A 27,570-nucleotide genomic window follows, 5' to 3' on the forward strand; every position below is an offset into this window, starting at 1 on the left:
TTTGAAAATATGCAGACATATTACAGAACTCTTCCCAAAAAAAAATGGATCCTAGCTAGCGCATTGTGCGTAAACCGATAACTTGCAGCAGGGTGGAATTGAAAGGAGGCAAAAACAAATGATCCAGTACAAAAAGAAGAGACAATCAAGGCACAACTTGAAAGGAGTCCTTTCAATGGCATATCTGCCCAATCTTTAGTTCATTAAAAATCATTCCTATTATGTCACAATCTTCCACAGCAAAAAAGTTTAGTAATAAAACAAATAGCTTCCAAGACTAAACCTTCATGAATGTATTGAAGGTTGATAATTTACTTTGTAATAGTAACAAATTGCAAAAAAAAAAAGAATCTGAGGACTAAAAAAAATCGAAAAGGAAGAAAATCATTATGCTCAAAACAAAAATCACTGTTTGAAGCAGAACCAGTACATCAGTATGTAAAGTGTGCACAAGTAACAACATGGGCAGCATGGTAGCTCAGTAGTTAGCACTGCTGCCTCAGTGTCAAGGACCCAGGTTCGATTCCAGCCTTGGGCAACCATCTGCATAGAGTTTGCACATTTTCCCTGTGTCTGTGTGGGTTTCCTCTGGGTGCTCCAGTTGCCTACCACAATCCAAAGATGTGCAGTTTAGGTGAATTGGCCATGCAAACTTGCACCTGACCTACACATCCCTGAAAACTATGGGCATTAGTCAGCAGAAATGTTGGGGAATGGGTCGGGGTGGTTTACTCTTCAGAGGGTTAATGTAGATTTGTTGGGCCAAATGGCCCATTTACACATTGTTGGGGTTCTATAATTCTTAACAGAAATGCAATTAATTTACAGGACTCCAAGTTGGATTTGAGCTCCAGCCAGAAAGGACATTCAGTATTGGTAGAGATTAGGAACAGCAAGGATAGAAAAAAGGGTGGGAGTAATTTGCTGCTACCTCAATGGAGTTGTGTCATTGCACACAGCATTAAACATAAAAACTATTGAAAACGATAAATGCAATGTCATAGCTGTAAGTTTGACTCTCCCACATATGGTATAGACCAATCAAATTGGTAAAAGTCTGAAAGGTGAATCTGTTGAATTTTTACTGTTTATTGGAACACCACACTATGGAACCAAATAGGGATTAATGCCATTTTCGATAGCACTGTTTACTCTGAAGCAACTAAATTAGTTGGTTTTCGTAAAAGATCCACTGGAAAAACAGTAATCATATCACAACTGAATTATTTATTACTTTTGAATGCAATGTTCTCCAATCACGAATCTTTGTCAAAGTAAAAGGCTCCTTTAGAAAAAAAAGTTCAAATCAAAATGTTTAAAATTCCATAGAAAGACAAAAAAGGTAATAAAAATCTATTGGAGCTTACTACGGTTTAAGGGTTAAAAGACATAGGTTACAACGGTTAGTAATCATGCATGAGGATTGAAAAGATTTTAAAAACCAAAAAGGGAGTCAAAAGTTGACAAGTCAGGAATAGAAAACCAGATTACAAGGAAAAGTAGTTAAAACAAACATTAGCCCCTGAGATGCATAGGCAACAGAAATTAGTGTGAGGAATGAGGAAATGGCAGAGATATTAAACAAATATTTTGCTCTTTTCTTCGCAAATCGAAGACTCAAGTTACACACCGAAAAGAGTAACAGATGAACTATTAAAGAGTTTTGAGATAATTAATACTAAGAAAGACAAAGTATCAAAGAACATTAACATCTAACAAATCACGAGAACATGGTGGCATATATATAGAATTCTAAGATCCACTTTTTATTATAAGTAGCAAACAAGTGTTGAAAGGAGATTTGGGCAAATTTGCAGAAGGAAAAAAAGTGTGAGAGTATGCAAATAGCATTTGGACATTTATTCGTGTAGTCCAATCACCTTACAATAAAGGAGAACTGCTACCGTTTGACAAAGCGGAGTTAATTTGTTAATTCTGAGTCTAGGGACCTTTCATGAGAAGTACTGACAAAGGGTCACGGGACTTAATGTTAACAGTTTTCTCTTCTCTCTACAGAGCCATTGTTTATCCAGCACAACTTTTGTTGGAAATCTGAAACATCTGCAGTTTTTTGTGCTTAGTTGAGAAAATTGCACCTGCAGCATCATATGCAATGTTTGTCTCCATATTTAAGAGGGCACACAAAGTCACAGAGGCATAGAGATGTACAGCATGGAAATAGACCCTTCAGTCCAACCCTTCCATGCCGACCAGATATCCCAACCCAATCTAGTCCCACCTGCCAGCACCCGGCATATATCCTTCCTATTCATATACCCATCCAAATGCCTCTTAAATGTTGCAATTAATTGTACCATCCTCCACCACTTCCTCTGGCAGCTCATTGCATGCACTCATCATTCTCTGCATGAAAAGGTTGCCCCGAAGGTCTCTTTTATACGTTTCCCCTCTCACCCTAATCCTATGCCCTCTAGTTCTGGGCTTCCCGTCCCAGGGAAAAGACTTTGCCTATTTACCCTATCCATACCCCTCAATTTTGTAAACCTGTATAAGGTCACTCCTCAGCCTCTGATGCTCCAGGGAATACAGCCCCAGCCTGTTCAGCCCCTCCCTATAGCTCAAATCCTCCAACCCTGACAACATCCTCGTACATCTTTTCTGAACCCTTTCAAGTTTCACAACATCTTTCCGATAGGAAGGAGACCAGAATTACACGCAATATTCCAACAGTGGCCTAACCAATGTCCTGTACAACTGCAACATGACCTCCCAACTTGTGTACTCAATACTCTGACCAATAAAGGAAAGCATACCAAACACCGCCTTCACTATCCTATCTACCTGCGACTTCACTTTCAAGGAGCTATGAACCTGCACTCCAAGGTCTCTTGGTTCAGCAACACTCCCTAGGACCTTACCATTAAGTGTATAAGTCCTGCTAAGATTTGCTTTCCCAAAATGCACACCTCGCATTTGTCTGAATTAAACTCCATCTGCCACTCTTCAGCCCATTGGCCCATCTGGTCAAGATTCTGTTGTAAATCGGAGGTATCCCTCGTCACTATCCACTACACCACCAATTTTGGTGTAATCTGCAAACTTACTAACTGTACCTCTTATTGTCATTTATATAAATGATTTGGGTGTGAGCATAAGTAAAGGGCCCAGCACTAATCCTTGTGGCACTCCACGGGTCACAGGCCTCCAGTCTGAAAAACAACCCTCCACCACCACCCTCTCTCTTGTACCTTTGAGCCAGTTCTATATCCAAATGAGATCTAACCTTGCTAATCAGTCTCCCATGGGATTACCTTATCGAACACCTTGCTGAAGTCCATGCAGATCACATCTACTGCTCTGCCTTCATCAATCCTCTGTTACTTCTTCAAAAAACTCAATTAAGTTTGTGAGACATGATTTCCCACGCACAAAGCCATGTTGACTATTGCTATCAGTCCTTCCCTTTCCAAATATATGTACATTCTGTCCCTCAGGATTCCCTTCAACAACTTGCCCACCACTGAGGTCAGGCTCACTGGTGTGTAGTTCCCTGGCTTGTCTTTACCGCCCTTCTTAAACAGTGGCACCATGTTTGCCAACCTCCAGTCATCCGGCATCTCACCTGTGACTATCGATGATACAAATATAGCCATAAAAGACTTTCTTTTGTCTCTGATGTAATGAGTGGCACTGGAAAAGCACAGCAAGTCAGGCAAAATCCAAGGAAGAGGATAGTTGATGTTTTGGGCATAAGCTCTTCATCAGGAAGGTGGAGAGGTAAGGTAGGTGGGATGTGATAGGTTGGTGGGGAGGGTGGAGCAGATAGTTGGAAAGGAAGACGGTCGGGTAGGTTGGGTTATTAGCAGAGCTACGGGGTGGGGGGGGGGGGGGGGGGGAGGGGGATCCACAATTGAAAACTGGTGAAGGCAATGTTGATGCCGTGTGGTTGTAGGGTTCCCTGGCAGAAGATGAGATGAAGAGTTCTTCTTCCAGTTGGCAGCTGGCTTTGATTTGGCAGTAGAGGCAGCCCAGGATTTTCATGTCCTTGTGGTAGTGAAAGGGGGATTTGAAATGGTTGGCCACAGGGAATTGGGATTGTTTGGTGCATGTGACCAGAGGTGTTCCCTGAACTGTTCAACAAGCTGACATTCTAGCCCCCGATGTGGAGAGGACCACATCAGCAGCAATGGATGCGACAAATGAGTTATGTAAATGTGTAGGAAAATCTACTGCATTTGAAATTATCCTTTAGGGCCTTGGTCAGAGGTGGTGGGTGCAGGTTTTACACCTCGTGCAGTGACATGGAAGGTGTTGGGTGAAGAGGGTGAATTGGTGTGGAGGCATGGACCTAAAAAAAAAAGAGAGTCACTGAGGGAATGTTCTCTGCAGAACTCAGAGGAGTGGAAAGTTTATTTTGGGTGCTAGCAAAAATGGCAGAGGATAACGCACCGTATCCAGAGATTCGTAAGGTGGAAAGTGAAGACCGGGGGTTTCTAACCTTGTTGTGGTTGAGGGTTAAAGGATCATTTCAAATTCAACAGATTTTCCTGCACATCCACCCATCTCGTTTACTACATCTCATGCTCTCGAACTGGTCTCCTGTATATTTGGGAGACAGAACGTCAACTCAAGGAACATCTCTGGTCCACACGCACAAAACAACCACACTGCCCTATGGCCAACCACTTCAACTCCCTCAAGGGCATGCAAATCCTGGGCCTGGGCCTCCTCCACCGCCAAAGTCAAACCCACCTGCCAATTGGAAAAAGAATACTTTACCTTTTGCCTTGGGACCCTACAAGCACAAAGCATCAACACTCATTTCACAAGTTTCCAAACCTCCCCTACCTCCTCCCAGATCCAACCATCCAACTCAACACCGCCTCTTGATCATCTTCCTTCCCACCCACCGCTTCCTCAATGAGATCTTCATTTCACTACACCACCGATTTTGGTGTCATCAACAAATTTACTAATCAGGTCTCTTCATAGAAATTATTTGGATGAGAATATTACAACAAACAGCACAGATCCTTACAGCACACGACTGGTCACAGGGCTTTAGTTTGAACAACTCTCTACCATCACCCTGTCTCTTACGGTCAAGCCAATTTTCTATCCAACTGGCTAGCTCTCCCTGAATCCCATGTGATCTAGCCTTACTAAACAGTATACCATGCAAAATTTTGTCAAAGGCCTTGCTAAAGTCTACGTAGACAAGGTCTACTGCTCTGTCATCATATATCTTATTGATCACCGTTACAAAAGAGAGAGGTTGACATGCCTCCGATTATTAAAAACTGAAAGACCAGAAAAACCATCGGCTCACCATCTGATAAAAGTGCAAAAAGTGGTTCAACCTACCCCTTATCCTCAATCTGTTGAAGTGGTTAAATGAAATGGAATCCTTTCACCCACTATAATTAACGAGTAATAATTTGGTCACTGGAGTTAACAAATTAACAGAATTACTAACAGAATAAAGTTGGCCCTGTACTGTACTGTAATGTTCTAAGGGTATGTTAGATGGACTTCAGATTGTTTAATCAATCTGCGAAACCAGAGGGCCGTAGGGCCTGTATTATGCTGTAATGTCCTTTGTTCTAAATCTATTACTTATTCCCTAACTGAACCAAGCTCTAATCGGTATGCTGTTTCAATAACAAGTCCCACTTATAAATCCAATTAATAACAATAAATTAAAACTTAGTCTCTCAAAGTTCACACAGAATGGATCCTCCCGATTGTCTGTATCTTCACCGGTCATCTCCCTCTTTCCAAAATGCCTTGTTATTTTCTGGCACCAAGGATATTATCTAAAAAAAGTGTGCCACGCACTTTCACAGATAAATGGTGCATGTGTTTTGAAGAGAGCATGGAGATAGACAACCTGGTATTTCTTTCTCAGATGGCACTTCGCTCTCACCCTTTCACATGGCACTTGGCTCTCCCTCTCTGTCCAATTGTCCCTCCATTACATACCCCCATGACAAATTCTTACAACATAGTTAGCTTTAGGTTGTCAACACCATCAGATTTGAATTTAATTGGTCCTTAGTCCCTCAAGTGCCTTTTTAAATTAATTGGCTGAATTTGAACTGTTGTCTGGGCACATGTGCTGATTGTATCAAAAAGCCATTCAGTTAGCAGGCCCATTGTGTCAGCTGGGCACCTGCAGCTGCTTACCCACAGACAGACATTCATTTTTAAAACCTCCAAGCATAAATGCACTCATCTTGAAAGGGGGGGGGTTGCAATGCTTCCCCCCATTTTACAATCTTACACACCAACTTCGTGGCAGTTATCTCTTCAAAAATAAAACCTCAAGCTAGTGAGACAATTTCCCATGCACAAAGCCATGCTGACTATCCCTTACCAATTTTTGCCCCTCTAAACACACGCAGATACTGTTTCTCAGAATCCCCATCAACATTATCCAATCACTGACATAAGGCTCAGTGGTCTTTAGTTCCCTGGTTTTTCCTTGCAGCCTCTCCTGAGACGCTGCAAGACGTGTCAGTGTGGACTAGATACCACCATTACACCTCCCACCTTATACATGGCAGGTACTCATGTGACTTAGCCAACGTTGTCTATCTTATGCGTTGCAGGCAAGGATGCCCGAGGCATGGTACTTTGGGGAAACCGAGCAAAGGCTACGACAATGGATGAATGGGCACCGCACAACAGTCAACAGACAGGAGGGTTCCCTCCCAGTTGGGGAACACTTCAGTGGTCCAGGACATTCAACCTCGGACCTTTGGGTGACCATCCTCTAGGGTGGACTTCAGGACAGGCAGCAGAAGAAAGTGGTCAGGCAGAGGCTGATAGCTAAGTTTGGTACCCATAGGGAGGGTCTCAACCAGGACCTTGGGTTCATGTCACATTACAGGTGATCACCATTGCACTGTGCACCCACACAGACTTAAGACACTCTGCACTCACTACACACATAACCCAGACAAAGACCCACAAGCACACATTTTGGGGGGTGAATTTGTACTTGCAGGGTTATGTTGTACTTTGTTCAAAAACTGCATGAATTTATGTAAAATTCTGATTCTAATTTAAAAAGTGAGATAACAATCTAAACATCATGGCATAGACAGAACACAGGGGGCCAACACCTTCAACATATTGTCTAGCTATCACCATTGTTAACAGCTAATCCGAGAATGCAATTTTTTAAAAAGATTTTGTAATTTACACATGAAAGAAGTGAAACGATCACTGTATTCGAACAGATGAAAGGCTTAACAGAATCAATTTTTCAGTGTATAATTTCAGTTACATCACACTGTAAATTTTTGCTATAAATTCAGGGTTAGAATTGAGTCCTCCACTATCACCCGATGAAGGAGTGCCGCTCCAAAAGCTAGTGTGCTTCCAATTAAATCAGTTAGACTATAACCTGGTGTTGTGTGATTTTTAAATCTCAAATAGTGTCACAACAATAGCTCTCTCCAGTCTTCTGGCAAACTCAGCCATGGCTGACGATGATACAAATATCTCTTGCGCCCACACCTCCACACTCACTTCCCTCCAAGGCCCCAAGGGATCCTTCCATATCCGCCACAAGTTCACCTGTACCTCCACACACATCTATTGCACCCGATGTGGCCTCCTCTATATTGGTGAGACAGGCCGCTTACTTGCGGAACGCTTCAGAGAACACCTCTGGGCCGCCCGAACCAACCAACCCAATCACCCCGTGGCTCAACACTTTAACTCCCCCTCCCACTCCACCGAGGACATGCAGGTCCTTGGACTCCTCCACCGGCAGAACACAACTACACGACGGCTGGAGGAGGAGCGCCTCATCTTCCGCCTGGGAACCCTCCAACCACAAGGTTGGAATTCAGATTTCTCCAGCTTCCTCATTTCCCCTCCCCCCACCTTGTCTCAGTCAGTTCCCTCAACTCAGCACCGCCCTCCTAACCTGCAATCCTCTTCCTGACCTCTCCGCCCCCACCCCACTCCGGCCTATCACCCTCACCTTGACCTCCTTCCACCTATCCCACCTCCATTGCCCCTCCCCCTAGTCCCTCCTCCCTACCTTTTATCTCAGCCTGCTTGGCGCTCTCTCTTATTCCTGATGAAGGGCTTATGCTCGAAACGTCGAATTCTCTATTCCTGAGATGCTGCCTAACCTGCTGTGCTTTGACCAGCAACACATTTGCAGCTACAAATATCTCTGCAAGGGACCGTGCAATTTCTTCCCTGAATTTCCACAATATCCTAGAATACATCCGATCATGCATTTCAACACCTCCAGCACCTCTTCTGTAAATGTGGACTCAAGACACCACAGGTAGACCCTGCTATCCAAAAGTGGGGCATTCCCAGGAAAGCTTTTGTAAGCTGAAAATGGCGTAATGAGAAGGTGCATGATTTATGTGGGAAAAAGTGTCACTGTTTTTCAAAAAAGCGAAACTCCTCTTAGGATTCGCAAAAACAGATACTAATGTAGGCCTTTTGTAAAAGCAAAATTGCACAAAGTGAACATTCGAAAAGCAGGGATACTTCATTCATTTCCCCAAATCCCCTAGATTCCATGCCTTTCTCCACAGTAAATACTGACGCAAAATATTTACAGACTCTCACATCTCCTGTGGCTTCAGATAGATGGTTTCGATGATCATTAAGGGAACTTATTCTCTCCCTTGTTCTTCTTTTGCCCTTAATATACCAAAACACTCATGTGCCTTTTTTGTCCTCCTGATTTCCCTCAAATGTACTTCTACATTCCCTATATTCTTAGGGTGATTCACTTGATTCCAGCTATCTAGACCTGACATGCGTCCTTTTTCTTCAGAATTTCAATATTTCCTGCCAACTTTGTCCTTCACACTAACAGAAACATGCTGTCCCTGAACTCTCATTGTATTGCTGTTGAAGACCTTCCAATTGTCAGACGTCCCTTTACCTGCTAACAACCTCCCCCAGTCAATCAACCTTTGAAAGTTCCTGTCTAATACTATCAAAATTGCCTTACCCCAGTTTAGAAGTTCAACCTGGAGACCTTCAACAACACTGTCCACCACTGACATCAGGCTCAGTGGTCTGTAGGTCCCTGGCTTTTCCTTGCAGCCTTTCCTTTTTCATAATTCTATTAGTTTTACAATAGTTATGGTCACTGATTCTGTCTAACACTACCATAACTCTTCAATCGCCCAATTATTGACAACTTTAAGAACAGTAGTTTCTCGTGATTTTCTTACCAAATACTTCTTGCTCACACTTAGAAGGTAATAACAATTAGATTAGATTATTTACAGTGTGGAAACAGGCTCTTCGGCCCAACAAGTCCACACTGACCCGCCAAAGCGCAACCCACCCAGACCCATTCCCCTCATTTATCCCTTCACCTAACACAATTTAGCCTGGCCAATTCACCTAACCTTTGTAACTGTGGGAGGAAACCGGAGCACACGGAGGAAAGTGCAAATAATTTCATAACCTCTCATAGGCCTGTGGTAAGCACATGCATTCTCAAGTCATGGGCACTTGAGTGTAAGCAGATCAATAATTCTGGTTTGTAGTGTTTCTGAATTGTACTGGTTATCACGTTCAACTAACATGCAAAATGTTCCGGGTATGAAATCAGATAGAAACTGTTTGAAGTTATCACAAAAAATTCAAATTTCAAAAAACGTATTGGCTTGGGTCCACAGCATAACCCACTGACAAACAGATTAATCAAACCAGCCAATATCTTGGAACAGCAGCCAATAGATGTGCTGGAAAGAAATTGAAATGAATGTTAATCTATAAATGAATGGTTTGCACAGTCACAATCCTTATGAAATAGGAAAAGACGTTCTCCACAACTGCTCTTCAAGGTGGCCCCTGGTTAGTCAGCTCCCAAGGAAGCTCCTCACTGAACCCCTAACCACACCCTGCTTTGTAGAAGCTCTGGATCATGTCAAAGTGGTCTTCGAAATTTCTCACCATCTCTGGACAAAGATATCACATACTGAATTAAAAAAAAGTGCTGCAGAAAGTCAACAGGTCTGACAGCATCTAGAAAGAAACAGTTAACATTGAAATAAATGGTTACCATTTTGACATGGGAAGAAAAAATTACTGAAGTTATCTTGTTACTCTCTCTGCAGAGATCAACAGACTTGCTGACTTCTCAAGAGTTTAAAAACTGAATGCTTAAGATCTCACTAGTGTCCCAGACTACACCATTCAGATTCATTTGCTGTGATGTGCTTACATTGTCGAATTGTTCTGCTCAGTTGCAGCCCTTTCCCAACGTTGCTGTATCTGATGATTTACGTAGTCAAACTTTTGTGAGCCACTTACTGATTTTTCAGTTACAGATTGCACCTGTCTCCAGCAAAGTAAAAAACTCTCTACTACTTCTGGAAATTTTAATTGTAGCACCACCTTGTCGTCCTATAACAGGATCTATTCATCTCTTAGGTCTTCATTCCCATCAAAATACTCCATCAGTGCATTTTCAAAATTAAATACTGTCATAAATCACAATGAGAAAGGTGAGGACTGCAGATGCTGGAGACCAGAGTTGAAAAGTGTGGTGCTGGAAAAGCACAGCAGGTCAGGCAGCATCCAAAGAGCAGGAGAATCGACGTTTCGGGCATGAGCCCTTCTTCCTGAAGAAGGGCTCGTGCCCAAAACGTCGATTCTCCTGCTCTTTGGATGCTGCCTGACCTGCTGCGCTTTTCCAGCACCACACTTTTCAACAGGTTTATTTGGAAGCATTAGCTTTTGAAGTGCTGCTTCTTCATCAGGTGGTTGTGAAGTAGGACCATAAAACAGTCTCTTGCAGCTGAAATGATATATTGAACAAATCTAGATAGTTCAGTCTTTCATCTTTTAGAATGGGTTTGCCAATTTCGGTTCTTTAATATATAAATCCCAGAACTTCTTTCTGTTATGCCTCACTGGAAATCAAGGCCTGCTGCCATGAAGTCATCACAAATGTTGAAGGGTTTTTTTTAAAAAACTGCAGAATTCTAAATTTACCTGATTTTTCAGACCCAGGTTAACAAAGCCCAGTTTAGGTTATTGTACTCAAATTACTATTTATTACAAACAATTAAACTGCCAACATGTAACTAGTATTATAAAACTCCCTCAATATTATACGCAGAGGTAAAACTGGGAAAGCAATTCAGCAGTCTGATCACAATATCTGCTGAGATGGTGTTCATGCTGAAAAGTACACTGCTTCGTGGTCTTGCTTCTCTGGATGCCTCAACTGGCTTGAAGGAAACACAGGGAATAAGTACAATTATTGAAGGCAGGCTTAAAGTGAGTTATACCCCTTAACTCCAGCTCATTTGCTAACTATGCAGCTACTGGTTCTAGCAGTAAGCAGAATTTACAAGGAGTATCAGATTGCTTGCTTTCAAAACATGCAGTAACCCTCCAGCAATCTTTTGCTTTAAAACACAATCTCTTCTCCACAAAGCAAGGAACAGAAGTAGGCCATCCAGCCAACTGAGTCTGTTCTGCCATTCAATGAGATCATGAATAATCAGAATCCTCAATTTCCTTTTCCCCACAAACTTCGATTGCTCTACTCATTAAAAATCTATCTCAGCCTTGAATATATTTAACAACCCAGCCTCAACAGTCCTCTTCAGTAAAGAATTCCAAAGATTAACTACTCTTTAGAAGAAATTGTTGATCGTCTGGGTATTAAAATATAAGACCACTTATTACAACATAGAACATTACAGCACAGTACAGACTCTTTGATATTGCACCGACCTGTCAGATTGTACCCTCTGGTCCTCAATTCTTTCAAGGGAAGCAACTTTTCCATAACTATCTTGTCAACCCCTCCAAGAAACTTTTATATTTCAACAAAGGTCACTCTCCAATTTTTCTACATTACAAAAGTGCAGGCCCAATCCATGCAATCCCTCCTCAAGAGTCTCTCCATATCTAGAATTAGCTTACAGAATCTCTGGACTGCATTCAATACTGGTATATCTTTCCTTAGATAAGAGGGAGCAAAGATATCCCCAGTATTCTAGCTATGGTCTGACAAGTGTCTAAAGTAGTTTTAATATTCCGGTTTTTATATTCCATTCCCTCTTCAGTCTATAATTAAATAGAGAAAAATAAAAAGACATGGTCTTTATATCTCAAATAACCTCTGGATTTTGCTTGTCCAACTGTCATGTCGGAACTTTGTGAAAGCGTATATCATTTCTTGATGTCACCTAATTTTAGAAAGTTGGCAGCACTGGCAAAGCTACCATTTATTGCACATCCCAACTTGATGTGGCTGTGGTGAGCCAGCTTCTTAGGCAAATGCAGTCAGTCAATTAGGTTTAGTTATATCCACAAGTATTAAAGGATGTTTTTGATGCCATGACAATGAAGAAACAATTATATATTTCCAAGACAATTGAAAACTTTAAAAGGTATTTGCTGTTGTGGCATTTTAATGCACATACTGTCAACATTCTTTTAGTTGGTAAGCAAGGTGCTTTGGAAGGAACCTGTACCTACAACTTTACCTACCATGGAAACTTTGAATTCAGCACTGAGTTCAATCTGAATGTAGCCTATTGGTATTTCTATGAGAAATTTCAGATATTTATGTAGCAAATCATAAATTGCTACATAACCAGGCTGACATAGCTTGTGTAACCCATTGCTCAACTGCATGAGCATTAACTGTTGCTCTGGACTCAAGCCAATTATTTTTTCTACATTTCCCCTTCCTTAAAACGATACTCTTTTTGTTGTCTCTCATTTCTCCCTGTAATATTCCCAAGTATCTTATAATCAATTACTTCTCAAAATTTCCCCATTCTGCTGCTACTACCCCAATCCAGATTTCTCCTTGCTTAAATATATAGCTGCACTAAATCTTCAAAGTACTCACTACTGGCAGCAAACCCAATTGTTCCATCCTATTCTCTCACCAAGATGCTCATCAACACACTACTAGGAGATAAATTTTACCAATCTTCTCATCAGGCCAAAGATTAGAAATGTTCTATTATTTATCCAACTCACCTTTAGCAATTCTAATAACTTGAAACCTCTCAATTGATAAGCTATTAACCACCTTGCTCTAGGAGATCTTCACTTGTGAGGAAGGCCCGTGCTATTCATGAAGTTACTGGGTTGAGTACATCAACTTAATGCCCTAGTTGGAAACCTGGCTGAGGTGTAATGCCACCTCCCCCTCCCAAAAGTTACACCTACTTGCCCAGCAGTACCAACCATCTCTTGGCCCACTAAAACAGCTGTAGTTGCAGTGAATCTCGTGACTAAATCAGACTGTGGTTTCACTTCTTCACCCAATTTCACAACATTCATAAAATATACATTCTCTACCATCCAGTGTTCCATATGGAACCAGAGGGGTTATGTCACTACCACCCATTCAAATTGCACTTTTACATATCTTCAATGCTTTCCTTCCTCACCCTATGAGCCATTTTCAGTGATCCCATTCTTCATCTCAAAAATCATGCTCTCTCCCTTATCACCCTTCTCCCTTAATATATACCTCCATACAACTCCCAGCTCATAGTCAAAGCCACTTTCAATCTTGCCATCACATGGGGCCTTGTTTGTGTCATGACACCAATTTGCAGATAAGGTCACATCAATCACTTTCTGGTATCAGTTTCCATCTACATCCCCCTTGGATAGCTGAAGCCTACCTACTTTTGCATCCATCTCCTAATTAAATTTCAATACCCCAATGGTCCAGCCTTTACTCCTCCACTCACCATGACTTTACTTCAGCAATCTTTTCTTTCAAAAGATCTTCACTTCCATCTTTGATCCTTTGTAATTTAGATCCCAATAAAACTATTACTTTCTCTTATCTTGGTACAGTTTTCAATTCTGCCATAGCTGCAAGGGACTGCTATTTAAATGGATGTGGCAAAAAAAAAGTAATCAGATCTAGCTAAATTAAACACTGAGTCTTACCTTACCTGCCAATACCTGCTCAGTATCCCAGGATCATCCTGCAATGCAAAGATAATGCCGTAAAGAGAATCTGGCTGTTATGTCTTAAATCTTTCTACCCACATCCTTAACTCTCACAGTCAAGAAGTTTAAAGAGCTCATGAACCTGTCGTCATTTTGATTGAGACTAGCCAATTACCCACATCAGTCATTTTCCTTCCTGTAGCTCTGAATTTGGATTTTTGTTTAGTTTCCCCCCCCCCCGACCCCGTTCGTCCTAAACCCTCCGAGTTTGTGCTACTCAGCACTCACCACCTGCTACTCCGATCGTACAGAAATTAAACTGTCACCCTTTCCTGCTTTGTATTAACTCATCATTTGGTTCTGTCGTCTCTCTCCCTTAAATCTCCTGACATCAATTCTCTCTGCAAAACCTTTGACCCCATTATTCATGCAAACTGCTGCTCCATCTCCAAATTATCCATTGCTCGAACATCCTTGAATGTGCTGTCTCCCAAAATTTGTATCCACCTTTTCCAGCACTCCATTTTGAATTTATCCAAATTAGATTGCTATGCCATCTCAGTATTGAAACATCAAGGGCACACATGACATCCCATAGGTAAACGATTCCTCATCTTTCTCAGCCTGGAGCAGCCTTTGACATGACTGATCACACATCCCCCCTCCAATACCACTCCAACATGACCCAAATGGATAACGCTTTATTCATTTAAACAATGATAACCAGAGGATTAGTTGCAATTGTTTCTGTTCTCATTTTTACCTCTGCTGATGCTCAAAAACTTAGCTCCATAAATTTTCAACTATATGCTACCTCGGCCACATCACACATTTCCCAATTCACTACAGCATCTACATACTAGTCAATTTATGGACAAACTCCCACAAGCAATATGGCTATAATGAGAATCAACATGACAAAACAGGATTGAGAGATAACTGTTGGAAAGGACACTGAAAGTAACTCTCCCCTTTATAAATATGGTGTCAAGCAGACAGACAAGGCCTAGTTTAACATCTCATCTGAAAGACCTCACTGCCAACAAAGTGATACGCACTCAGTATCAGACTAGACGGTCAGCTTGATTTTTTTTCAACTTCTGAAATGAACGCAAGCTTGAGGCTCAGAGGTTCACACCTACAGAATGACAGCCCTCACAGAAAATACCCAGCTCTAAGTCATTACCATTTCTGTCAATCGCTTCAGATATTAAATTATCAAAAAGTGTTTGACAAAACCCAGTACAGAACGAGGAAAAAAACCTTTCTATTAAACATTGGAAAGACTTAAACCATGGTCTTCAGTGCCTCCCACAATCTCAAATCTGCCTCCCTGTCACCTGGCCAAGGCTGAATCACACCATTCATGCAGGTTAAATTTGACCAAGGTATGATTCCAAATGCACATTCATGCCAATATCACCATAAGCAAGTTTCGTTCTGATAAAAATGTTTTGGCATTCAGTATGAAGGTGTAGTGTGTACCTTTAAGAGACTGAAAGCTGACAAGAACTGACTGAAAGCAGAGAATGTGCTGACCAATTTAAAAATTTAACATTTGACAGAGGAGGAGGATGCTGAATGCCAAGAGTACACTTTCTGTCAGCACTTTTGTCATCAACTGGGGGGGGGGGGGCTGCCCCTCAGATGAGTTTGATCGACTCTGCAAGGTGTGGGAGAGAGAGCTAGGCATTAAGGTCTCCTCAGAGGCATGGGAAGATATTTGGGTAAACACAAGTAAGATATCAATTTGCAAGAGGACCCATGCTTTACAGTTTAAGATTCTCCACAGGGTCCACTTGGCTCCTGATTATTTGTCAGAATTTAAACCAGGGGTATCTTCAACATATTTTAAAAAATGTAACATTTGTTTGTGGAAACAATAGCTGGAGCTGCATTGCCATGGTACACAAATTCAAACTCTGCTAGTTTAAGTTATGCCCCAAGATACCAAAATCCAATTGAATTTGAATTTTAATGACCAGTGAGACGGTCGATGTTTTGGGGAGTACAGCAGAGAATGGCAAAGGGCAGCCAAGCACCAACCAACCGCTAGCAGAATAGCTCTCTGAAAGGTACCGGTCCATAAGAAATTTGTGCAGCATAAAACTGAAGTAAAGACGACCCAGAAAAACCTACAGAGGCAAGTTTATAGAAAAGAATCGACACAAATAGCTGGGTTTGAAACAAGATTTTTTTTGTAGATCTTAGTTTTTAAAAATCGGATCAGTAGTGTAGAGTGAGAGGTAAGAGATAGGTTTAAGACAAAGGAGTCGTAAATAGTTGTTGTCTAACGTTCTCTTTTCAACTTAAAGGATAAAATATTTAATTTTTTCTTTAAATAGTGATATTTCACAGATTACGACAGGAGGTGAGCTTTTCTGTGGGTCTGGTTTAAACTAGCAGAAGGGTTTACCCAGTGTTGTAACACATTTATTTGTACGTTACTTTTCCATTCCCCAATTTTATCATCCATTTACACATCCATTATTCAATATGTTCTCCTTTCGCAAATTAGTTTTAGTTTGTTTTGCAGCATCCTTCCAGTGGGAGGGAGACTGGAATTGAGCACAGTGTTCTGGTGTTAGCCTGGCCACTGTCCTGTGTGGCCACAGCATGCCCACCTGACTCCTGTGCTCAGTGTTCTGGTCAGTGGGGGAGGGCATGCCAGGTGCCTTCCTCACTCTAGTCTACCCAAGACTCCATTTCAAGGAGCTATGAACCTGCACTCCAAGGTCTCTTTGTTTAGCAACACTCCCTACCATTAAGTGCATAAGTCCTGCCTTGTTTGTGCTTTCCCAAAATGCAAAACTTTGTGTTTGTCAAAACCAAATTCCATCTGCCACTCTTCGGCCCATCTGATCAAGGTCCTGTTCTACCCTGAGATCACTACCTTCACTGCCAACTGCACCATTCCCATTGGTACTTGGGCAGAAGAGTGCCAAGTGATCTTTTACATCAGCCCAAGAGGGCAGGGGAAGCCCTTCAGCTTTAGGACTGCCAGTCGAGGGAGTGCAGCACAGGAGCGATAGCTGAGATTTCTGGGTGCAAGGAGTTAGGGGTTTGAACATGCAACCCACAGCATGTGCCAAAGTAGGAGGCCATTGGGCCCATCCAACACAATCTGGCCCAGTGAAGGAACTGGCCGATCAATCCCACATTCGCTCTCCTCCTCCTCTCCCCCCTCCACCCCAGCTCCTGGTGCAAATTTATTTTTCCTCTATTCACTTCCTTTTTGAACATCACTGTTGCATCCACTTTCAATCAATGCAATGCAGCTCAGTCATGGAATAAGTTCCTGATCCCACAATTGTAACTTGTCAGTTAATTACAGTAATTATTGTAATGCCCTTCTAGAAAATCCAGTATTAGCCATTATGTTGCACCATTACAGTTATAATGAGTTTATGACATTTAAGACATATCTCACGATCTCACCACTATTGAAATTACATCACCTTGAAATGAGCTGCCAGATGAAGTGGAGGAGACTAGTACAATTGCAGCTTTTAAAAAAGTATCTGGATGGGTATGTGAGTAGGAAGGGTTCAAAAGGATATGGGCCAAGTGCTGGCAAATGGGACTAGATTAGGTTAGGATACATGGTCGGCAAGGATAAATTGGACTGAAAGGTCTGTTTCAGAACTGTAAGGAAATTTTGCTTTATTTATTTATAAGATGTAGTCAAATTAGAGTGCTTTTAAGTAATGTAGTTAGCTCAGGGCATCACAGAGGATATCCTGACCTTGGCAGGAATGAAGCACAGATGCAGAGATGCAAGGGTTAAATGGCATGTATAATGATAATGTATCTTTCCTATTATTAGGAAATAATAATTTCCAACACCCTGAATTTAAAATCTAAGACCTTGCATGGACTAAAATGGTTTTAAAACAGTCAAGTGTGGGGTGCTGGAAAAGCAGAGGTCAGGCAGCGTCAGAGGACCAGGAGATTTGATGTTTCGGGCATAAGCCCTTCATCAGGAATGAGCTCCCTGACCTGCTGTGTTTTTCCAGTACCACACTCTTGACTCCGATCTCTAGCATCTGCAGTCTTCACTTTCTCCTAGTTAAGATGCAAAAGACTTGACATGAGAGCCAAACTTATTACCTGACTACAGGTTGAGCCAATTAAATAAACAAGACTTAGTCTTAACTGAAATTAACAGGTCAAAAGTGACTGAAACCAGTCACTCAAACTTCCATTTCTTGTTTAATATACACCTACATGGAAGTTACAAATTACCCATTACTTTTGGGGTGGGGGTGGAGAATGAAGCCAGACATGTGAGATAACACAAATGAACTACATTTCATGGAAGTGCTTTGAGCAGAGTAGAGAAAATGATGGATGCAGAGCGGTCTCTCTCTCTCGGCTTCTTCAAAAACAATACCCAGTGCAAAGAACCATTTGTTCACCAAGAATGCAAATTTCTACAAATTTTGCTGGTGTGGAGGGTACTCATTTAACTATCCCTGGTCTCAGCATAAACTTAACAACTCAAAGACTCAGGATGTTTAAAGATCCACATTCTTGATTTTATTTTTTTTGTTAGACACTGCTTTTTTTTAAATTTATGCTTGCATTTCTGCTTTTGATGTTGCTTTTTGTAATTTTGCTTGGGTGTTAGAAAAATGAATTTTTCTTTCTCAAGACTACATGGTCATCAGCTTCATTTTTGAACTAGCAAATAGCATTTTAATTGAAGTACGTTACAGCGGAATGCTAAAAATTATTAATGTTTACTGGCCAACCAATGGGGATAAAGAGATGGGAACTTATAACCACGTGAAGGGGGCATATAAGTAGATAGAGAGAATCACTTTCAGTGGCTAGTCTTGGCTAAGAGACATTACCTTAAAAATCAAAGGCAAGTCACTTGGATAAAAGGTTAGGAGATACCTCTTCATGTAAAGTGTGACAGAAGTGTAAAACTCTCTCCTATAAGAGCATTGCAAGCCAACTAGATTCATTTCAAATTTTCAACCGATAAGTTTTTTTTATTAGCCAAGGATACGAACATAGAAATAAGAGTAGACCATTCAGCCCCTTGTTTTGCCTCACTAATCTAGATTATAGTTGATTATCTGCACCAGACCATAGTCCCATTGGTCAACTTGATCTCTCCTCAAAAGGAGGATGGAAGGTGTCTAGTGAGACTTTACTGCACTCCCTCCAGATATAGAATATCCTTCCTTTTGTAAGGATCTCAGTTATCAGCATCCCAGTTGCAGCCTCAAGACCCTGTAAACTAGCGATAAGGCTTCTTTACCATTGTATTCCAGTCCCTTTTGTAATAAAAAGGGCTAACATGCCATGGGTTTCTAACTGCTTACTATGTAGGAATACATGACCAAAGCAGATGACTCCAGCAGAATGCCACCACACATATCTTCCCCTCATTCTCCCGTCTGCATTCTGCAGGGATCGTTCCCTCCTGGACACCACAGGCAATTCCACAACTAACAGCATCATTGCCCTTCTTCACAGCACCTTCCCACGAAACTATAGAAGTTGCAGCACCTGCCCCTTCACCTCCTCCCTGCTCACCTTCCAAAAGGGCCTAAACAATCTTGCCAGATGAAACAGGATTTCACCCATACCTCATCCAGTGTGGCCTACTCTTCCCTGGAGAAACCAAACAGACTGGATGACTGCTTTACAGAACACCTCCGGTCTGTGTGCAAGCAGGACCCCAACCTTCCCGTAACCAGTCATTTTAACACAGCATCTTCGAATATAACCCTACACCAAAAGTGTCAACTCCTCCACCTCCTGATGCTGTCCAGCTTGCTGTGTTCTTTCAGCCTCCTGCTTGTCTACTTTGGATTCCAGCATCTACAGTTTTCTTTTGTCTCCAAGAAGTATGCCCTCAGCAAGTTGCCACGTTCCAGTGAATCACAGCACAAGCTGGAGGAACAACATCTCTTCAGATTAGGCACTTTACATCCCTCTGGATTTAATACTGTATAAAAGAGTTCAACATCTTAAAATTGTGAACCATTTCTTCCAGATTGTTATTATATCCTCCCCTACCCTCCCCCATCCAAGTCCTTTCAAGTCTGGTAGGAGATGCTGCATTGTTCTGTCATTCTCACATTCCCATCACTTAATCTGAACTATCAACACCTTTTCTCCACTAGTACTCTTATACCTCACACCCCTGCCCAAACTATAGCATAAATACTGTCCCCGCCATCCTTCAGCAGCTCTGAAGAGTCATCCAGACTTAAAACGTTAGTTTGCTCCCTCTCCATGGATGCTGTCTGACCTGCTGTGATCGCCAGCATTCTAGTTTTCAGTATTATGGTCGCATGCTGATTTTGAGACAGACAGACAAGGGCTGCCAGGTACTTCTGAAGGTCAACATTCCCCAGTCTCAGTCATTTCAACATTTTGCTTTTTTTTTGAAAGAAAAACTGTAGAGTAGATAACTCCTCACATTTGTGATCTCACTGTCCAGCTAGCTTACCGGTCTAATCCCTCTGCCACCTGTGTCTCCCTCAGTTCAATTTTCAACTTCGTTTTACATGATCAACCCAATTTTACATATTAAGCACTCTTGCTTAATGGGACCACAACTGCATTTACTGATCTGTTCTTTAGACATAAAAAATGAATATTGTAGCTTTGGAACCAATATGGAGCCAAAGCAGATGGAGAGAGTCAAACTGCATATCAGGAACAGCATACAGAGAATTTACTCCTACGTCTATTATTCTAATATCTTGGATTGATGTTATATAAATCAAACAAGTGCAACTAAGTTATCTTTGGACAACAGTACTTCTATGGTCTATAAATAGTCTAAGTTACCTCAGCTGGATTAAAACCAAAATAGCACTTCAAAACAATCATTCCCTCCACCATTGAAAAACCATAGTACAGTTTAGGTATTATGTACTATATGCCCATGATGCACTGGAGCAACTCACCTAGGCTCCATTTACAGCATGTTTCAAAACTCTGGACTGTTACAGAAAAGGGGAAGGTCAGCAGATATATGGGGGAAATATTAACTGCATGTTCCCTTCCAAGTCACTCCATCCACATATGGAATTTTGTTGCTTCTCTTTCACTATTTCAGAATTTAAAAACTTACAACTCCTTTCCTAACAGCTCTGCAGATATACCTACACCAGGTAAACTGCAGCAGCTAAAGCAAGCAAACATCATTCACATTCCATGCAAGAAAATACAGCACTGTTCTTTCTTTTAAAAGACCTAGCTTTGAAAAACTGTTTTAGTCAATACTAAAGAAAGAAGTGAGGTATAGTTTCAGTCACTGTTCTGTATTTTATCGTTATTTATTCATGAACCCTTGGTGAAGGGATCTTCATCCAAAACGTTTAAATTTTTGCTTCCAACCAGGGTCAATAGCAGTTGCATGCTGAAAGTCTGACCATTACTCCTCTAATACCTTTAGGGGCAGAATATAGTAGCTCTTACTACTACTCTAACAGATCAGTTAATACTAAGTCCAGAGACTGAACCTCAGCATTTTATTGCCTGGAGAGTTCAGTTTATCACTTGATATCACCAGGAAAATTACAGATAAAAAAGTTAACTTATTTACAGTACAGTTATGAAATACAGACCATACCATATTGTTTAATTCCAGATAACATATGGAAGACTCAACATCCTCATATCAATCAGACCACATAATTCAAGCCTAAAAGAGGTGCAATTTGCTTACTTCAAAAACATTTTTAAAAAAAGGGCAACCAATTATATAATTGGTTTAACATTATCCATGGGGAGCATTTATGAAACAAAAATTACAAGACTGCAGAATTACATCCAAAAGCCCTTTCTCATTAAAACAGTTTATATAGTCACACCTTTTAGAAGGATTTCTAATGATAAACCCACTATTGATATATTGATAGGTGACCAGCGTGGGGAGGGGAAAATCAACTCTCTCACAAAATTGAGAAATGGATTGATAGACTATAGACTAATAATGAATAGAAATATTCCAAGTCAAAATTCATATAACATGGTGCATGGACACATATGGCAGAATAAGCAGATGGAAAAAATGCCCAGTTAGCAAAGAACTAATCAGATGAAAATACTGCATCCTCATTGTACAATATATAGCACAATTTTATTTAAAGAAATGCTTGACTGCATTTAACTGCTCACAAAATTCTAAATTTAATCAAAACTAGTGTCACATGCATTTCAATTTGGCTCACCTCCCCCTTAGCCTAACTGCAAGAAACTCTGAGCAAGGGGTGGGGTGAGGACTGTGGGGATGAAGAAGGGGAACAAGTGATGGAGATCCTAAAATAGATATTCTCCTGTTGAAATATTCAGTAATAATTTGAATCTAAATTCACCCACTTTAAGCGGGCTGTCCAAAGATATGTTGCACCTTTAAATGTCTAAAAAACGAAACTTTAAATAACTGTTGCATGCATTAAAGATCCACCCTGACCTGTCGTCAGATAAACTTCAGCATTACTCAAAATATTCCCGCACTGTAACTACGTTATAAATTATGACCTATCTTGCTCCTCCTCCTCCTGAATAACCTTTCAGAAATTCAAATATCTCGATCTTGAGTCCCACAGGACCTAAAATGACAAGAGCGTCTTACCTGCCCATTCATTAGACAAGCTTCAGATTTCACTGGTTTGAAACTCGATTTACAAACCGTGCAGTGTTAACCCTCCTGACGTCAGTCTTGGGCTCCAACTCACCTTAACCTTTTTTTTCTTCTCGATTGACTTCGGGTCCCGTTCTCCTTCCTTTTGCAATGACAGTTCATTTATATTAATGACATTTTATCATGCATTATTTAAAGATCCTATACTCCTTAACCATTCTCACCAAAGAGCAAACGAGAATCACGAGTTGGATTAAGCTCTTGCATGAAAAGTTCCTATTGCAACATGGCTGCCCTTCATCCTCAGCTATCCTGGCACATTTGCACTCCTATCAATAGAAGGCGGGTGAGAACGCGGTAGGGGAGGCTGCAACAAAAAAAAAGACAGACACAAAACGTGACCACGTCTTTGTGTTTTTTTTTGCTCCAAACCTCAAATGCGGTTCAATACCCCACCCCTCCCCAAATATCTCAGTACCCCTGCATTTCCATGCTGCTCCACAACACTATTGGTTGCCTGTCCTAGGCCTAAGCTGGTGGGCAGAACCTCCTCCTTCCTCTCCAACCAACCCCCTCCCCCTTCAAACGCCAGATTTTTTTGAAAAAAAAACGCTATTTTGCCAAAAGTACTTTCTTGAAAAATATCAAGAAAAATGGTAGCCACTAGTTCAGTATTGACGGTGCGGTTCTTTTCCTTTGATAGCCCTATCTATCTCTCCCCCCCGTGTGCTCTGGCTCTCTCTGTGCACTTACCGACTTGTCTTGTTGTTGGTGACAGCCCCAGCGGCTCTCAGCCAATCCGCGTTCGCTCCGTTCCCCGCCGCCTCCCCCCCAAGTGGCCAGCAGCAGGCGCGAGCCGCCGCCGCGAGCTACCCCCCTCCCCCCAACAGTCCTACCGAGCTCGAGCCGCCGTCGGCCAACGGTCAGTAGGTTCTCAGCGCCACCACTGCACCTAGAGCACCTCAGCATATACACATATATATACACACACGGCTGTCTGTGCATTGGAAATAAATCATGTCAAAAATTGAAAATTTTCCCCTTCTACCACCATCACCCCCGCTACATGCACTTACTTGCTTTACCCCCTCAATTCCGCGCCACTCTGCGTCACTTCCGCCATCTTAGTTTTCACCCAAGACCCTGATGACTTTCTCTAGATTATTTTCCTACAATGGCGTGAGCCAAAGACGATCGTGTTATATGTGTTCTCCCCACCCCCTCCACCGACATGATTGATATCCTGGGCCGTCGTGTTGCACGATGGAGGGTGCACCCTTTCACCATGGCGGGGGGGGTTGATTGCCATTGTAGGTTCTGACATGTCTGTGCCTCCATTTTCCTCCCGTCATCATATTTAATAACGTGCATGTCACTTTTTTGACTTCCATTGGCCGCACACCTTTTGAAAGCCTAATGTCTGCCAGTTCCTTTTTGCAGGAGGCTCGAGCAACTCTGCCTCTTCGTTTGTAGCAATACCAAAACCGTGCAAAAGGAGAGGCAGTGCAAATGGCACCCTGAGGGACTGAGCCATTTTATTTTGGCTTGATCACTGTTCCTTTAAACTCAAAAGCAATCCGGCCACAATGACACGTTAAAGTGCCGACCGAGGCGTCAGGTCGTCTCCAGAGTTTGGAAATAATGTTACATTATGTGACAATTGACTGTCCACGGGTTAGATTACGAGATGTGAAATAGCAAATATTAGATAGGGTGTAGGGAGTCTCCTTTGACTCTGGGGTTTGTTCGAGGGTTAGGTTTTTGAGAGGCTGCTGGGCGGCTCGGGGTTTAGGAGTGCGGGGGGACTCTAAATCAAGAGTTCATGTCTGAACGAAACAAAATGGATGAGTGAAGCTATTCTTCCTGATTTACATATAGTCTATACTAGAACAAAATAGCTGCATTTGATGCACATATATTTCAGTGCTGAACCTTGATGGCCCGTCATTCCTCATTATTTATTTTATAGATACTTTATATTTCTGAAATTAGCGAGTTCTGTGGAAATAGGAAACCCATTTTCGTTTTTGAAGACTTGCAACTAATTAATAATCGTATCTTTTTTTAAGCGCGTTTGATATCATTTTGTCTCTCTTTGGCTGAAAAGAAAGCCCATCAAGAGGCAAATCCTCGCTGCGCAAAAAGCAGCGTTTTACATTTTAAAGATATGCTACGTAACATAAATGTATTTTCTTTTCCTTTCTCATGCAATCAGCCCATAATCTTCGAGCCTCGGTGTAGTTTGGAGTATATTACACTCGGCCAGGACCGGCAAGTTCAGTCGACTCGATCAAGTTAGATGCATTTTGTTTTCGTAAGATTGAACTTCTTTTTCGGCAGCAGGCTTTTATTTTCAAGTTAGCTCCTTTGATGTTTAAAAAAAAGGTACGGAGGTTTAGAATGCAGACCCTTGTGTGAAACACGAGTGTTATAATAATACGCTAAACCACATGATTTATAATTTTATCCCGTCATAAATTGACTAAAATTTAGTTGACAAAATGGACGAAGGGGAAATACCAATACGTCTGATGTTTAAATTCAGGTCGTCAAATATCCCTGTTTGTAACCTTGGGTGGGGAACATCCACATAGGTTATATTCCAACCTGTACTCATTTCTGCAATTGCATTTTAATAAGTTAATGTTAGTTTTTTTTTAGCACAGGTGCTGCACGTGCCAAACAACAACATCACTTTGCATTTATATAGCCCCTTTTACAATAAAACGCCCCAAAGTGCTTCACGGGGGCACTAATAATCGTTGACATCAAAACCAGAGAGAAAAAAAAGGATGATGACAGCTCAAAAAGACTGAAGACTGAACTAATGCCAATTTTTCTGCACAAATGGCACGTGTTGAATCTTCTCCCTAAGGAATTTCCTCAAGTTGGAAAAATTGTGTGTAAAATTGTACCATACAAACCCCATCTTTGTCCTTTGCAAAATTATGTTAAACTGCAGATGTAAAACATCTACTAAAGGAGGGATGTCGACGTTTCGGGCATGAGCCCTTCTTCAGGAAGATTCCTGAAGAATGGCTCATGCCTGAAATGTTGATTCTCCTGCTCCTTGGATGCTGCCTGACCTGCTGCGCTTTTCCAGCAACACATTTTCAGCTCTGATCTCCAGCATCTGCACTCCTCACTTTCTCCTAAAGGAGGAATGTAGAGAGCTGGTAATCTAGTCTGAAGACCAAATAGCTGATTAAGTTATATGTCATTAATATTCATATACCAACAATACTATATTTCCCTATGATGACAAATATTTCATTTCTTCCAACATCGTGCAAGCCAGTTAATGAGATGGTAGCCTATATTCCACAGACTAAGCGCAAAGACACTTACCGCAGAGGTAGAACACATGACTACAGGAAGTGAGCTAGTATACTAAGTGCAGTTGCATTTCTCCAAACATCAACCTTTTCATTCAGAAACAAAAACATTGTATGCATTATTATTTGCACTTACAAGTTATACATGTTGTCCAATATTCATAGACACACACAAAACTACATTTCATTAGTAAAACATTGTGTTAGCTGTAGTCAATTCCATTTTTATCTTTTTTTATTAATTCTATACTATTTCTTAACATAAATGGCACACACAGTCTGATAAGTGTGGTCTCCTAATGGTATGAGTGCACGTTTCCATTGGCTGGTCAGTTGACACCTGCTTGTTCCCAGTATGATGTCCTTTCTCTTGAGGATATTACTTTGGTACTGCTGTTGCTATGGTAACATATTGCTGATCTATTTCCATTGCTGAGGAATGGAATATATCTCGTATTGATGGTGGTCCTGTACTCTGTGCAGGTGGTGAATTCACATCTTTTTGATCAGCTGCCTGCAATGGAGGCACAGATCTCTAGTTAGGTCTAGTTTCGAAATATACCTAGTCATTAACATTCACCATATTCAATCAAGATGTCAACTGTTCGACACAGTTCCCAAATTTCCATATAGGCTGACTCTTGTTGAAAGCATTGAATGTTTGCACTCTGATTTGCTCCACTCTGATCAGCTCTGGCAATGAGTTGGTTGTTTTATCAAAGTGAAATTTAGCATCCTGTAGTTTCACCTTGATTTTGTCACTCATCACTATTCTGGGCAGTAATGACTGAAATGGGAGGAGTGTGCTGCTAATCAAGCCTTACTACATGAATCACACTGTTAGTATCAATGTTTTGATTGAAAATTGTCAATTGTTTCCACTTTGGACTACTATCTAGAATAAAAGAGATGTTCACCAGGCTTCTTTAATGAATTCAAAACAATCAGTTTATCATAAAACACAACTCACTCTTAAAAACAAGTGCTAAACCAGCTATCATTCAGAATTAGAATTACATGTCCTTTTAATCCCAACTCAAATACACTTACATAACACAAAAAACAGCAAAACTTTGCAGAGATGATGGTTTAAAGGGTCAAATTATAAAACACCCTCTTGGCCTATGGTTTTTAAACCAAAGAAAAAAAGATGAATCCTCATAATCCACCAGGATTCACATTGTCAAAATTGATTGAACATCTTCCACACAAGCTTCAACTCAATGGAAATCAAACTGTTTTTTGGGTAGAAGTCACTGTTAAGCTTCTTAGGGTTTACAAGGTATGCAAAATAATGAGATGTGGAAATTTCTTCAGGTTCTTCAGTACTTCAAAGAGCGGGGGAGAGATGTGCAACCTACAGATTTGGAGGTTTTCTTCTTTGTGACTCCTTAGGTTTGTGAAACAGAAACCAAGTCCATAACAGGTTGTTAGACAACCGTCAGCACATGGCCTCATAGTCTCTTTCATAGCCAGGCTTTCCAGCAATTAAGGACAATAAACTATCTCTCTTATCTCTGTGAAAACTTTGATTGGCTATTTTTCCAGTCACTTGACTGTCTGTAATCTGTAATCAACCTTTTTATTTGACTGGGCATTATGCAGAAATGAGGTACGATGTTGAATTTCCCAATTCCTTATGGAACATTTGAATTCTTCACTTGTGAATTGTGGGTCTTTTTCATTAATCTCAGTGTTGGAAGTCTACAATCTCAA

The 27,570-nt window shown here is 41.2% G+C and overlaps 1 protein-coding gene across 6 annotated transcripts in view; it reads right to left on the reverse strand.

Moving 5' to 3' along the window:
* The window catches only part of nsd1a (nuclear receptor binding SET domain protein 1a), a 322,813-nt gene extending 299,175 nt beyond the window's left edge, over positions 1 to 23,638 (reverse strand). For 3 of the 6 annotated variants that reach the window (XR_009645526.1, XR_009645527.1, XM_060836970.1), the window contains exon 1: positions 22,614 to 23,012. The gene's annotated coding sequence lies outside the window, so the exon portion shown is untranslated. Of the gene's footprint in view, positions 1 to 22,510; positions 22,587 to 22,613; positions 23,013 to 23,595 lie in introns of those variants that run through there. The other 3 variants (XM_060836973.1, XM_060836972.1, XM_060836971.1) reach the window with 3 other exon arrangements.
* Between the last annotated feature and the right edge of the window lie 3,932 nt (positions 23,639 to 27,570).

Source organism: Hemiscyllium ocellatum, chromosome 16 (genome assembly GCF_020745735.1).
Source record: "Hemiscyllium ocellatum isolate sHemOce1 chromosome 16, sHemOce1.pat.X.cur, whole genome shotgun sequence".
NCBI classification, from domain to species: Eukaryota; Metazoa; Chordata; class Chondrichthyes; order Orectolobiformes; family Hemiscylliidae; genus Hemiscyllium; species Hemiscyllium ocellatum.